Source organism: Coregonus lavaretus (assembly GCF_964263955.1).
Source record: "Coregonus lavaretus genome assembly, contig: HAP1_SCAFFOLD_358, whole genome shotgun sequence".
In the NCBI taxonomy this organism is placed as follows: Eukaryota; Metazoa; Chordata; class Actinopteri; order Salmoniformes; family Salmonidae; genus Coregonus; species Coregonus lavaretus.
This window is the reverse complement of record NW_028166433.1, coordinates 103,403-116,551: the sequence shown is the minus strand read 5'-3', so window position 1 is coordinate 116,551 and position 13,149 is coordinate 103,403. Positions and strand designations below refer to the sequence as shown.

Sequence of the window (13,149 nt, the reverse complement as noted above, 5' to 3'; positions counted from 1 at the left end):
GATAATGTGAAATGAAGTGCTCTCAATCTGACTCTCATAGACCTCCAGATGATCCAATGAGTGTCCTCGAAATGTTGTAAATTATAGGATGAATAGTGCTTTGTCATTGACGTCAAGGCATCTCATCTCTCATCTTTATTTTTTATCTCTTTCTTTCTCTCATTCTCTCTTTCTCTACTCAGGTTGGTGAGCAACGGGGAAAGAAAGGGCTCAACACCATTGAAAGTAGAATCCATCTGCAACAGTCTCAACATTGTCAAGAACATTGGTGAGAAAAATGTAGCCAGTAGAACTGTCCATTCCATGCAAGGTGGAGGTAACATATGTATTCCACCCACAGTTCAGCCTCCAGAGCTGCTGCTGCTCTAACATAATGATCTTCTCTGTTCCACCACCTACAGTGCCTTGCAAATGTATTCACCCCCCTTGGCGTTTTTCCGATTTTGTTTTTCCGATTTTTATTTGGATTTCATGTAATGGACATACACAAAATAGTCCAAATTGGTGAAGTGAAATGAAAAAAATAACTTGTTTCAAAAAATCATAACAAATTAATAACGGAAAAGTGGTGCGTGCATGTGTATTCACCCCCTTTGCTATGAAGCGCCTAAATAAGATCTGGTGCAACCAATTACCTCCAGAAGTCACATAATTAGTTAAATAAAGTCCACCTGTGTGCAATCTAAGTGTCACATGATCTCAGTTTATATACACCTGTTCTGAAAGGCCCCAGAGTCTACCACACCACTAAGCAAGGGGCACCACCAAGCAAGCGGCACCATAAAGACCAAGGAGCTCTCCAAACAGGTCAGGGACAAAGTTGTGGAGAAGTACAGATCAGGGTTGGGTTATAAAAAATATCAGAAACTTTGAACATCCCACGGAGCACCATTAAATCTATTATAAAAAAATGGAAAGAATATGGCACCACAACAAACCTGCCAAGAGAGGGCCGCCCACCAAAACTCACAGACCAGGCAAGAAGGGCATTAATCAGAGAGGCAACAAAGAGACCAAAGATAACCCTGAAGGAGCTGCAAAGCTCCACAGCAGAGATTGGAGTATCTGTCCATAGGACCACTTTAAGCCGTACACTTCACATAGCTGGGCTTTACAGAAGAGTGGCCAGAAAAAAGCCATTGCTTGAAGAAAAAAATAAGCAAACACGTTTGGTGTTCGCCAAAAGGCATGTGGGAGACTCCCCAAACATATGGAAGAAGGTACTCTGGTCAGATAAGACTAAAATTGAGCATTTTGACCATCAAGGAAAACGCTATGTCTGGCGCAAACCCAACACCTCTCATCACCCCGAGAACACCATCCCCACAGTGAAGCATGGTGGTGGCAGCATCATGCTGTGGGGATGTTTTTCATCGGCAGGGACTGGGAAACTGGTCAGAATTGAAGGAATGCTGGATGGCGCTAAATACAGGGAAATTCTTGAGGAAACCTGTTTCAGTCTTCCAGAGATTTGAGACTGGGACGGACGTTCACCTTCCAGCAGGACAATGACCCTAAGCATACTGCTAAAGCAACACTCAAGTGGTTTAAGGGGAAACATTAAATGTCTTGGAATGGCTAGTCAAAGCCCAGACCTCAATCCAATTGAGAATGTGTGGTATGACTTAAAGATTGCTGTACACCAGCGGAACCCATCCAACTTGAAGGAGCTGGAGCAGTTTTGCCTTAAAAATCCCAGTGGCTAGAGGTGCCAAGCTTATAGAGACATACCCCAAGAAACTTGCAGCTGTAATTGCTGGAAAAGGTGGCTCTGCAAAGTATTGACTTTGGGGGGGGGGGGGGAATAATTATGCACGCTCAAGTTTTCTGTTTATTTGTCTTATTTCTTGTTTGTTACACAAAAACAAATATTTTGCATCTTCGAAGTGGTAGGGATGTTGTGTAAATCAAATGATACAAACCCCCCCAAAAAATCAATTTTTTTATTCCAGGTTGTAAGGCAACAAAATAGGAAAAATGCCAAGGGGGGTGAATACTTTTGCAAGCCACTGTACACATGCGCAGGTAGTGGTACACACAAACACACGCATGCACACACACACACACACACACACACTGCTGTTAACAACAACATATCCTATGATATTGCCTTAAAAAGAACAAGATTTCCCTTAAGTTGAATCCATCTATCACTTACAACTTCACCGTGCATCCGTCAAGGTTGAAGGCTGAGTTTAGTGTGTTCAGGGCTTTGTTTTCTGTACTTACCGTAATGGGTATAGATGAGTTAAGATAGTGGTGTTCAGAGCAGGGTCACACCTGTTCTGTGGATGTAAATAAATGGATGTCCTTTGAATGGATGCATGAATGGAATAACTCTGGAGAAAGTGCTTCTTGTCAACATGTTGGTTCAAGCATGCCTCTCTCTTTCTCCTCTCTCAATCTCACCCTCTCTCTCCCTCTCTTATATAAGTGTCAATACCAGACGCCCACCTACAGTAGGTGAGCATTTTAATCTGACTGAGGGGGCTTATGCAACTGTTTCCTGCTGTTCAACATCACCTTAACCTCTATGTAGCGTGAGAAGACAGAACATAAACATGCATGCCAACAATGCATGCATGCATGCACACACACACACACACACACACACACACACACACACACACAGTGCCAATGTTCTCCTCCGCAACTAACCACCCTGCTTATCAATGTGCAAGTGTCCAGCCCTCTTTCACCTGAAACTGGCTGAGGGAGAAGTAAAGAGAAAGAAAGGAGAGGACTTAAAGAGAAATGTGAAGTCAGTCAGCCACTGGCGGCCTGCCAACACGCAAAGGAGATGAGATCCATTATTTCAAAGGAGATGAGATCCATTCTTTCAAAGGAGATGAGATCCATTCTTTCAAAAGAGCTGGGATCCATTCTTTCAAAGAACGTGAGATCCATTCTTTCAAAGGAGATGAGATCTATTCTTTCAAAGGAGATGAGATCTATTCTTTCAAAGGAGATGAGATCCATTCTTTCGAAGGAAATTAGATAAATTATTTCAAAAGAGATGAGATAAATTATTTCAAAGGAGATTAGATACATTCTTTCAAAGGAAATTAGATAAATTATTTCAAAGGAGATGAGATCCATTCTTTCCAAATTGACTGTACACAATAACTCATGTAGTTACAACTCCACGATGTCACACAAATATGAAGGGAACGTTTTAGTTCTGGGTCACAGGGGTCAGTGTAAAGACACCAAAGTGTGGTTGTGAGTTATAAGTTTGATTCGCCCATGGGCCACATATTCTGTATGATGTGGCTTCGGACTAAAGTTCTGCTAAATAACCCTAATAATATATGATTGTTATCAAACCAAACATGCCTGTGTCCTCAGACTCATGTTGTCTTGCTTCTGTCCTTTGTTCTTTCTGTTTTGTCCCTTTTTGTCCCTCCAGCCTTCCTCTACCAGGAGTACCGGGACACATCCAAGCAGCAGGAGATCGAGCAGCGACGGCAGCAGGATGGGTTGACCTTGGGGGTCAGCGCGGGGTTAGGGGTGACATCCCCACCGGCCCTGCAGCTGCAGCTGAGGAACAACTCTCGCTCTCTGAGTCTGTGGCAGAACCTGGAGGTCGTGCAGCAGAGTGGCCTGCTCACCCAGCTATCGCAGAGAGAGGTCATCATACAAGAGGTGAGAGGTCAAAGGTCATACAGTAGAAGGAAGGGCAGAGAGAGAGAGAGGTCAAAGGTTATACTGGAGGGTGAAAAGTCAGAGAGGTCTTACTGGATGGTGAATGGGAAGTGAGAGCCTTACATGACCTGTGTCCTCTCTCTCTTCTCTAGGCCATGTTTGAGCTGGTGACCTCAGAGGCATCCTACTACAAGAGTCTGGAGGTGCTGGAGACCCACTTCCTGAAGAACCCTGTGCTGGTCAACACACTCAGCCAATCAGACATGCACTTCCTGTTCTCCAACATCAAGGAGGTGATGAAGGCCAGCGAGAGGTAAGAGAAGCGTGTGTGTGTGACTAATCAGCCCCTCATTCTCTCTGCAACGTGTGATTACTGACCCCACTAAACTGCTGTTAAGCTTTCTGAAAGTAAAAGGTTAACAAGTCCTTATTAATCTTTCATTTCTTATCATACTGTAATAGTTGTATAGTGACCTTTATTCACCTGTCCCCTGCTAGTGATGTCATACTATACATCCTTCCTTAGGTTCCTGATGGACCTGGAGAACCGTATCGAACAGTCCCTCCAGATCTCAGAGGTGTGTGACATCGTCCACCACCACGCCGTCAAGCACTTTCACGTCTTTATCACCTATGTCATCAACCAGGTGTACCAGGAGAAGAACTACCGACGCATTCTGTGGGTACCCCTCCAACTAATGTCTATAGTAGTAGGATATGTGGTTTAACATCTCTGTTGGTACCCCTCCAACTAATGTCTACAGTAGTAGGATATGTGGTGTAACCTCTCTGTGCAGTAGGACAATATGGATGGTGTTGTGGTTGGTATGGTATGACTTTCTGCACAATGGAAAGTCATGTGGTGGTTTGAACATGCCTGTGTTTTGTGTTGGCTGTCTTTGGGGTGGTTTGAACATGCCTGTGTTTTGTGTTGGCTGTCTTTGTGGTGGTTTGAACATGCCTGTGTTTTGTCCAGCCAGGGAAACCAGTCATTCCGCGAGGCCATGGCTCAGCTGGAGAACCAGCCGCGTGTCCGAGGCCTCTCCTTCACCTCCTTCCTCATCCTCCCCTTCCAGAGGATCACAAGACTCAAAATGTTGGTCCAGGTAAGTGGAGCAAGAGAGTGGGCTGAAACAAGATGGGGAAGCATGGCGTTGCTGAAAAGCGAATAATGGTTGTGATAATGCTTTACTGTGTGCTAACATATTGCAGTATCAGTATTCAGTATTTTTTTTTTTTGTGTTGAGCTTTTGATGCTGTGTTTGCTTGCAGAACATTCTGAAGAAGGCAGAGGAGAATTCTGAGAGGGAGGCCAATGCCATCAAGGCTCACCAGCAGCTGGAGCAGGTACGGTAGGGAGGGGTGCTGACTTTTCTTGGGTCCATTACTGACGCAGGTACAGTAACAGTACCAAACCAGTTTACAGTACTAAACTAGTTTACAGTATCAAAACAGTTTACAGTACTAAACCAGTTTACAGTACCAAACCAGTTTACAGTACTAAACCAGTTTATAGTACTAAACCAGTTTACAGTATCAAACCAGTTTACAGTATTAAACCAGTTTACAGTACCAAACCAGTTTACAGTACCAAACCAGTTTACAGTACTAAACTAGTTTACAGTATCAAACCAGTTTACAGTACTAAACCAGTTTACAGTACCAAACCAGTTTACAGTACTAAACCAGTTTATAGTACTAAACCAGTTTACAGTATCAAACCAGTTTACAGTATTAAACCAGTTTACAGTACTAAACCAGTTTACAGTACTAAACCAGTTTACAGTACCAAACCAGTTTACAGTACTAAACCAGTCTGGGCGAGATGACAGGGTGCTGGATTTGGTTCAGTACTGGCCTGGGGCGTGTTAGAGGAAGTAGTGCGGGTGGTGATTATGGCATGTCATGGTGTTGAGTGTTGCATCAAAAACAATCATCGCCATCATCATGTTGGGAAGACTTAGTGTTGCCACAACTCTCTGTGTATTGAATTATGATTGTCATGATGAGGTTAATTGTCGTCGCCACAAACAAAGGAATGTAGTTTTAATTGGAGCATCAAGTATAGCCTCTACATAAACATTTAGTTTGCTCTCTGAAACAGGTTTAGCAGCCATTCCTTTGGACTCACAATTTGCATATATTCTTTGCCTCCCAGTAATGTTTGTTAAAGAGATTCTCCGGTACTTTTATATAATTTTTTGCCAGTAGTTCTGAAAGTGGAGCTCATGAGCCACTCGACTTCGTCTCGGGCCTAACAACACCCGTGCCAATATATCCTCCAAACACCGGCTTCTTTGGCATTATTGCTTGATTATACCATGGCATTGTTGAATACTCCTTTCTGATTGGCTTGAAGGTCATTCTAGAGTGTGCATTATTTCCCTATAACGCATGGTATATTTGCACGGTATAATTCAATGGCTATAGTTCATTTTTACATGTTTTGTTTGAGCTGCTTTTGAATAGCAAGCTAAGACTGATGGTTTGGTTAGCTAAACTAGCAAGTCTGTTTGTTTGGTTACCACGGCAACTACTGTAGCTATCTAGTAAACTTGCTAGCTACTTCAGTGGATGTTGAACACATTTTTTGTGGCAAATGAACACATTTCTACTGGCAAATGTGCTAAATTATAGCCATGGTATAAAAGGGATAATCAATGAGGCGTTATGCGTTCTCTGGAAAAGAATGCAGATCTGTGGAATGTCAGTTCCACTCCGCTAGCGCATCGTGGAACACACCTTTTACGTCGTTGATTATCCCTTACATAAACTACACATTGACACATCCAGCCCAAAGCGGGAGGTTTAAAAAATACTTACTAGTCGCCAAAGTTCCGGAGCATGTCTTTAACTGCCTATATACAATTCCAAGGGAGTGTTGGGATGTGTTCCTTATATAATGGTTTGTTTGTGCGCATGTCAGATTGTGAAGGAGTGCAACGAGGGTGTGAGGAAGATGAGTCGTACAGAGGAACTCATCAGCATTGAGAAAACACTGGAGTTCAAGTCTAAGGTACCTGCAGCCGCCAGTCATGTGACAACATGTCTATATTCTGTATAGTCAAACAGTGACACTGCCAGACTGGCACAAACAGACTTGATCAAAGGTTATCTATCTCAGTTAGGGTCATTGCCTGTTTGAATCCTTTAAGGAGATCGATAGACTGAAATGTTGGCATTTCAACAACAACAACAAATCTGATGTAAATAAAGACATCTCCATGATCTATAATAACCCTGAGTTGAACTCTGACCTTGTGACCTGTGACCCTCTCCCTCCAGTCGGTGCCGGTGATCTCCCACTCCCGCTGGCTGCTGAAGAAGGGTGAGGTGCAGCAGATGGCCGGGCCCAAGAGCACTAGGACCATGCGGAGCAAGAAGCTCCACCACCCTGTCTACCTGTTCCTCTTCAACAACCTGCTGCTCATCACCAAGCGCAGCTCCAGGTCAGCACATGACATCATCACACAGAGACAGCTAGTGGTCATTGGGGGTCCCAATGATGTGTACACCCACTTTCAGTTTGGGACTTTCTATTGCTCCCCCTCACAACACATTATTTTGTATACAGGCAGTTTTGAAGTCTACTACCTGCCAAACTGCCCTTTGCTCACAGGAGGCTTTGTGAATGTGTGTGTCTGTGTGTGCGTGTCTCCGTCAGTGGTGAGAAGTTCCAGGTGCTGGACTCGTGCACGCGGGCCATGCTGAGGACTGAGGACCTGGAAGACCATGGTCAGATGCTGGCCAACGTGTTCAACCTGAAACTCCTGGAGAACCAGGAGGAGAGGCCTGTCAACTACATGCTCAAGACCTCCAGCATGTGAGTGACTACAACTAACAGTATTATATATGAGCCTCAAGCCCCCTCGGCACCTAGAGTACTCTGTACACTACTTCTCTGTATGTCATTGATCCGTTATAAACAATCTCCCATGTGTGCTTGTGTGCTGCTGCCAGGAGTGATAAGCTGCGCTGGATCTGTGCTCTCACGCCAAACCGCCGCACGCGATTCATGTCTACCATCGCCCACCGACCAGGTGAGACGTACACAAAGATGACACACACCGACTCAGAGATGACATCCACTACTCACAGCTGAACTCTTAGGTACCAAATAACAGGTGGTATATACAGTATGTTATTAATGTGCCACTGTGTGTGTGTGTGTGTGTGTGTGTGTGTGTGTGTGTGTGTGTGTGTGTGTGTGTGTGTGTGTGTGTGTGTGTGTTTGCGTGTGTGTGTGTGTGTGGTCAGCCTTTCCCCAGGTCCAGTGTATTCAGTCATACTCGTCTCAGGAGCCAGATGAGCTGTCTATTGAGATGGCTGACGTGCTGAACATCCTGGAGACGACAGACGATGGTGAGACCAGACAACATATCTCCTGGGAGATCTTATTACTAGCTCTACTGTAGATTTACCAGGCTGCCTGTTATTTAATATCTCTCCCTTTACTCCCTCTCTTTCTTTATCTACACTCCTCTTCCACTCTTCCCTCTCTTTCTCTCTCTCCCCTCCCCTCTCGCTCTCACTCTCTTTCTCCCCTCTATCACCCCCTCAGGCTGGATGATGGGTGAGATGCTCCATGATGGAGAGAGGGGCTGGTTTCCCTGTCGGGTGGTAGAAGAGATCCAAAACCAGGAAGTGCGGGCCCAGAACCTCAGGGAGTCAGAGGATCCACCTGGCCCAGGGAGGGGGCGCTTCCTCAGGGGCCAGGCTGGGCTCCAGGGGGGGCAGACGCAACCCCAAAACACCCAAAGTCTCACATTTCTTCAGTACCTGGACTGACCAGTTAGAGGAGGAGCAGTGAAGCACATGATATTCCACCCTGAAAGTGATTGGTTGGAACCCCCTGGCAGCAACCTTTACTGGACCACATGGATCAAATGACAGAGATCATGGGATTTGAGCATGGGATTGCAATGGAGGAAAGTGACATTATGCAATGACATTATTTCCAGTTAACTGTTTCCCTTTCTCAGGTGGTTTTGGTGTGCCAGGGTTTAGGGTCCCAGGCTGCAGGGTTTAGGGTCCCAGGCTCCAGGGTTTAGGGTCCCAGGCTCCAGGCTCCAGGGTTTAGGGTTCCAGGCTCCAGGGTTTAGGGTCCCAGACTCCAGGGTTTAGGGTTTAGGGTCCCAGGCTCCAGGGTTTAGGGTTTAGGGTCCCAGGCTCCAGGGTTTAGGGTCCCAGGCTCCAGGCTCCAGGGTTTAGGGTCCCAGGCTCCAGGGTTTAGGTTCCCAGACTCCAGGTTCCAGGGTTTAGGGTCCCAGGCTCCAGGTTCCAGGGTTTAGGGTCCCAGGCTCCAGGGTTTAGGTTCCCAGGCTCCAGTGTTTAAGGTCCCAGGCTCCAGGGTTTAGGGTCCCAGGCTCTCCCGATGTGTTCTACGATCAGAGCGCTTCTTCCATAACTCCAACACACTGCATGTCTTACAATACCTCCAGTGGAATTGTCACGATCGTTGTAAGAGGCAGACCAAGGCGCAGCGGGATAGGCGTACATCTTTTAATGAGTACTTGACACCATAACAAAACAACAAAACGATACGTGAAGTCTAAAGGTTCACCAACACAAACCTATACAGAACAAGATCCCACAAATAACTAGTGCCAACAGGCTGCCTAAGTATGGTTCCCAATCAGAGACAACGAGAATCAGCTGCCTCTGATTGGGAACCACCCTGGCCAACATAGAAAACACGAACTAGAACACAACATAGAAAATCACACATAGAAAATCCACACCCTGGCTCAACATATAAGAGTCCCCAGAGCCAGGGCGTGACAGTACCGCCCCCCCCCCAAAGGCGCGGACTGTGACCGCGCCAACCAAACCCAACAGGGGAAGGGCCGGGTGGGCATTCCGCCTCGGAGGCGGATCCGGCTCCGGGCGTGACCACCACTCTCTCGCTACCCCCCCGTAGCGCCCCTGGTCTGGTCTGGCCCTGCTGGCCGGAGCTGGACTGGACACCGGTGGAGCGGATTGCTCAGGCTCCGGTGTGGAGCAGGCACAGGCTGTGCCGGACTGACGACGCGCACCACTGGCTTGGTGCGGGGAGCAGGAACAGGCCGGACCGGGCTGGCGACGCGCACCACTGGCTTGGTGCGGGGAGCAGGAACGGGCCGGACCGGGCTGACGACGCGCACCATTGGCTTGGTGCGGGGAGCAGGAACAGGCCGGACCGGGCTGGCGACGCGCACCACTGGCTTGGTGCGGGGAGCAGGAACAGGCCGGATCAGGCTGGCGACGGGCACCACAGGCTTGGTGCGAGGGACAGGAACAGGCCGGACCGTACTGGGAACACACACCACTGGCCTTGTGCGGGGATCAGGAACGGGCCGGACCGGACTGGTAACACACCCCAGTACCTCTCGCCGTGCCTCTACACTCTCCTTCCCCCTCATGACCAATGGCCCCCGTAACCTGGTGGCCTCCTCTCCTAGTCCGCAAACTCGCCCTGTAGCTCCCTCCAGCAGCCCCGTCGTCCATGCCGTGTGCCCCCCCAAAAAAAATTACTTGGGGTTGCCTCTCGCCTGTCCGACGACGGCCCGGTTGGCGCCGCTTCTCCTCTCCTGCCTGGGCATCCTCCCTCATCGCCCTCCGGTAGCGGACGGCCTCCTCCTCTGTGATTCTCCCCCAACCAAGGAGGACATCTACCAGAGTAACCTCCTGTTCCATACCGGCGTTTGCTCCTGAACACGCTGCTTGGTCCTATTTTGGTGGGATCTTCTGTCACGATCGTTATAGGAACCGGACCAAGGCGCAGCGTGATAGGCGTACATCTTTTAATGAGTACTTTACACAATAACAAAACAACAAAACGATACGTGAAGTCTAAAGGTTCACCAACACAAACCTATACAGAACAAGATCCCACAATTAACTAGTGCCAACAGGCTGCCTAAGTATTGTTCCCATTCAGAGACAACGAGAATCAGCTGCCTCTGATTGGGAACCACCCTGGCCAACATAGAAAACACGAACTAGAACAAAAACATAGAAACTACAACATAGACACTACACACCCTGGCTCAACTTTTAAGAGTCCCCAGAGCCAGGGCGTGACAGGAATGATTCAGCACTAACAGTCTAACTGTAAAACAAGGCTCAGGTGGAACAGGAGCTATGCATGTGATGGGAGAAGAAACATAAACTGTTTTCAAGGGGATGGTAGCATGTGAATGTATCGTAACCTTGCCTCAACTGCATGGGTGTATTTTGTTCTTTAATTTTTTTAAGTGCTTCTTTGCTAGAGATTTAAGTCTCCCAGAACAATGGCTTGACCATCCACCCTTTTGTAAAGAGCAACTCCTCTATTGAAACCATACAAGAAGCAAGTTTTAAAAACTGCCCACTTGCATTGAATGGAAATTAGCCGTGAATGTTTCATGATTCTGTCCAGTAAATAGAACAATCACATGACAGAGTGCTCAGTATTGGGCTGGAGGTAATTGACTGGAGAAGACGAGCACTACAGAATCAGTGGACATGTGTTCTGGGGGTCAGTTCCCTTGCCAATACTGATACGCCACTTACACATGCACGCTGACATACGTACACACACACACACACACAGTGGGGAAATCCTGCACAACTTGTCCAACGCCAAAAACCCTCCACAGACCCCTGGTCCTGAAGCATCTGCACAGAATGTGCCAGCACAACGACAGCACTGGAATGGCATGCGAGTGACAAAACATTTGTGTTTCTTTGTGAGTATCATGAGTGTGTGTATATTGTAAGCCTTGAATGTTCAATATGTAAGTAAATAATTACTGAATAATTGTGTAATTTCATTATGTAAGAAATACTTTTTTGCTAATAAAAACTACATCTGAAATTTAAATTGACATGATTTGTTTATTCTGTTGATAACTGGTTTGACTGGTATTTAGCCCACATGTTGTACACTGATTAAGGTTTATCGCTGAATGAATTCCTGGTAATGTGGAGATGTGATTTAACCTGCATAAAGGTTATCAGGTGGTGAATCAGAACCTTGTCTTGCTGACACAATATTCATGTTTACAAAACATTAGACAAACATTAGACCATCTTTTAACATAGTACGTGAACAATTGAGCATTACTATTTATATAACAGGGTGGCAGGTAGCCTATCGCAGTCAGTCAAACCCGGTCCGTGGACCGGCGCCGGTCCGTGGAGGAATGCTTGCTGATCCGCAGCATATTTGTCTTGTATAAATAGGCCTACTTGAGGTAGGCCTACTTGCGCAATGCGCTGAACTACATATGCTACATGCATGCTGCAGTACAGGTTTAAGATGGGATATATTTTGAACCTAGGCTGCATGAAACAAAATTGTGTTGCCATGACGAAGTATAGCTACACTAAACACACACACTAGTATACATTGGCGACCTGTCATATATATTTTTAGGCTGTTTTGCATGTTATTTTGACATTAATATGTATCACATATCAGTTTGTAAACACTGTAAAATAAAATAAAATAAAATCGTTGAGTTAATAAAGCCGCATACAAACATGGTCTCTTTTTTGCTTTCTTGAGTAAGGCAGCTCCAAAATGCAGGTGTTTCAGCCTAATTTAGTGCTTTCTGTGGTGGAGGGGCAGCCAGCAGAAAATACAGAGCGTAGTGGTTGGTAATCTTCTCTAGTTGCGCCGTGATTGGCTCAGTGTTCTGTCACTCATGGGGACACTACGTCACCGCAAAATCTACAGGGAGCGCTAGAAAGTTCAAGCTCCCTTGGGTGCTGCCATAGATGTACATTAGAAGTGCCCATCCAAGAAGACTCAAGGTCATTGGCCACAGATAAAACGATGTCAAATCACGTTATATCTACCGTAGGTTTGATTGGACTGATCATGTCAACATCATACATTCAAAGTCTTAGCTAGCAAGCTAGACAAGCAGTCATCATCATGAATCACGTCGACAATCTACTGGCAAATCCTTTTCAATCCTTGTCATATGAAGAGAAATTATAGAGAAAACATATCGGTGCTCATCGGCCATTGGACATAGACATTACACAACATGTTGGAAGTCGCAAATTCAACAATGAGTGGTTTGGAAGGAATCAGTGGCTAACTGCAAGCATTGCAAAGCAATTAGTATATTGCTTCCCCTGCCTGCTATTCGGTGGAGAGGGTGTTTTGGTCCAAGTCTGGGTTTAAGGGTCTCTTTTCCAAACTTAAAAGGATAAACATTCATGCAACACCATGGGCCAGAAAAGGTTGAATACATACCCCATGTTGTCAAGTCAACATGATGAAAACAACTGGAAACTGAGAACTAGGAAATCTCAGACTTCAGTTAGTTCAAGAAAACTGGGAACTTGGGGAAAATGAGCTCCGACTAGGAAAATACTTTTTGAACAGTCATCCAACTGGGAATTCCAAGTCGGGAACTCTGGCCTCTTTCTAGGGCTCCGACCTGAAGATCACTGACGTCATGATTCGACCTGCTTTTTTCCAGAGTTCCCAGTTGTCTTGAAAGCACCATAAATCCTAAGAATGCCAGA

At 46.2% G+C, this 13,149-nt stretch overlaps 1 pseudogene across 1 annotated transcript in view; it reads left to right on the top strand.

Annotated features, from left to right (window-relative positions):
* Nucleotides 1–10,697, top strand: part of LOC311114714 (ephexin-1-like) — a 44,048-nt pseudogene extending 33,351 nt beyond the window's left edge. The window contains exons 4-15 of the transcript in view: nt 174–268; nt 3,410–3,645; nt 3,798–3,958; nt 4,172–4,324; nt 4,622–4,751; nt 4,918–4,992; nt 6,572–6,661; nt 6,931–7,094; nt 7,310–7,468; nt 7,606–7,685; nt 7,903–8,007; nt 8,207–10,697. The product of the transcript in view is annotated as an ephexin-1-like (transcript). The remainder of the gene's footprint in view (nt 1–173; nt 269–3,409; nt 3,646–3,797; nt 3,959–4,171; nt 4,325–4,621; nt 4,752–4,917; nt 4,993–6,571; nt 6,662–6,930; nt 7,095–7,309; nt 7,469–7,605; nt 7,686–7,902; nt 8,008–8,206) is intronic.
* Nucleotides 10,698–13,149: the final 2,452 nt, after the last annotated feature.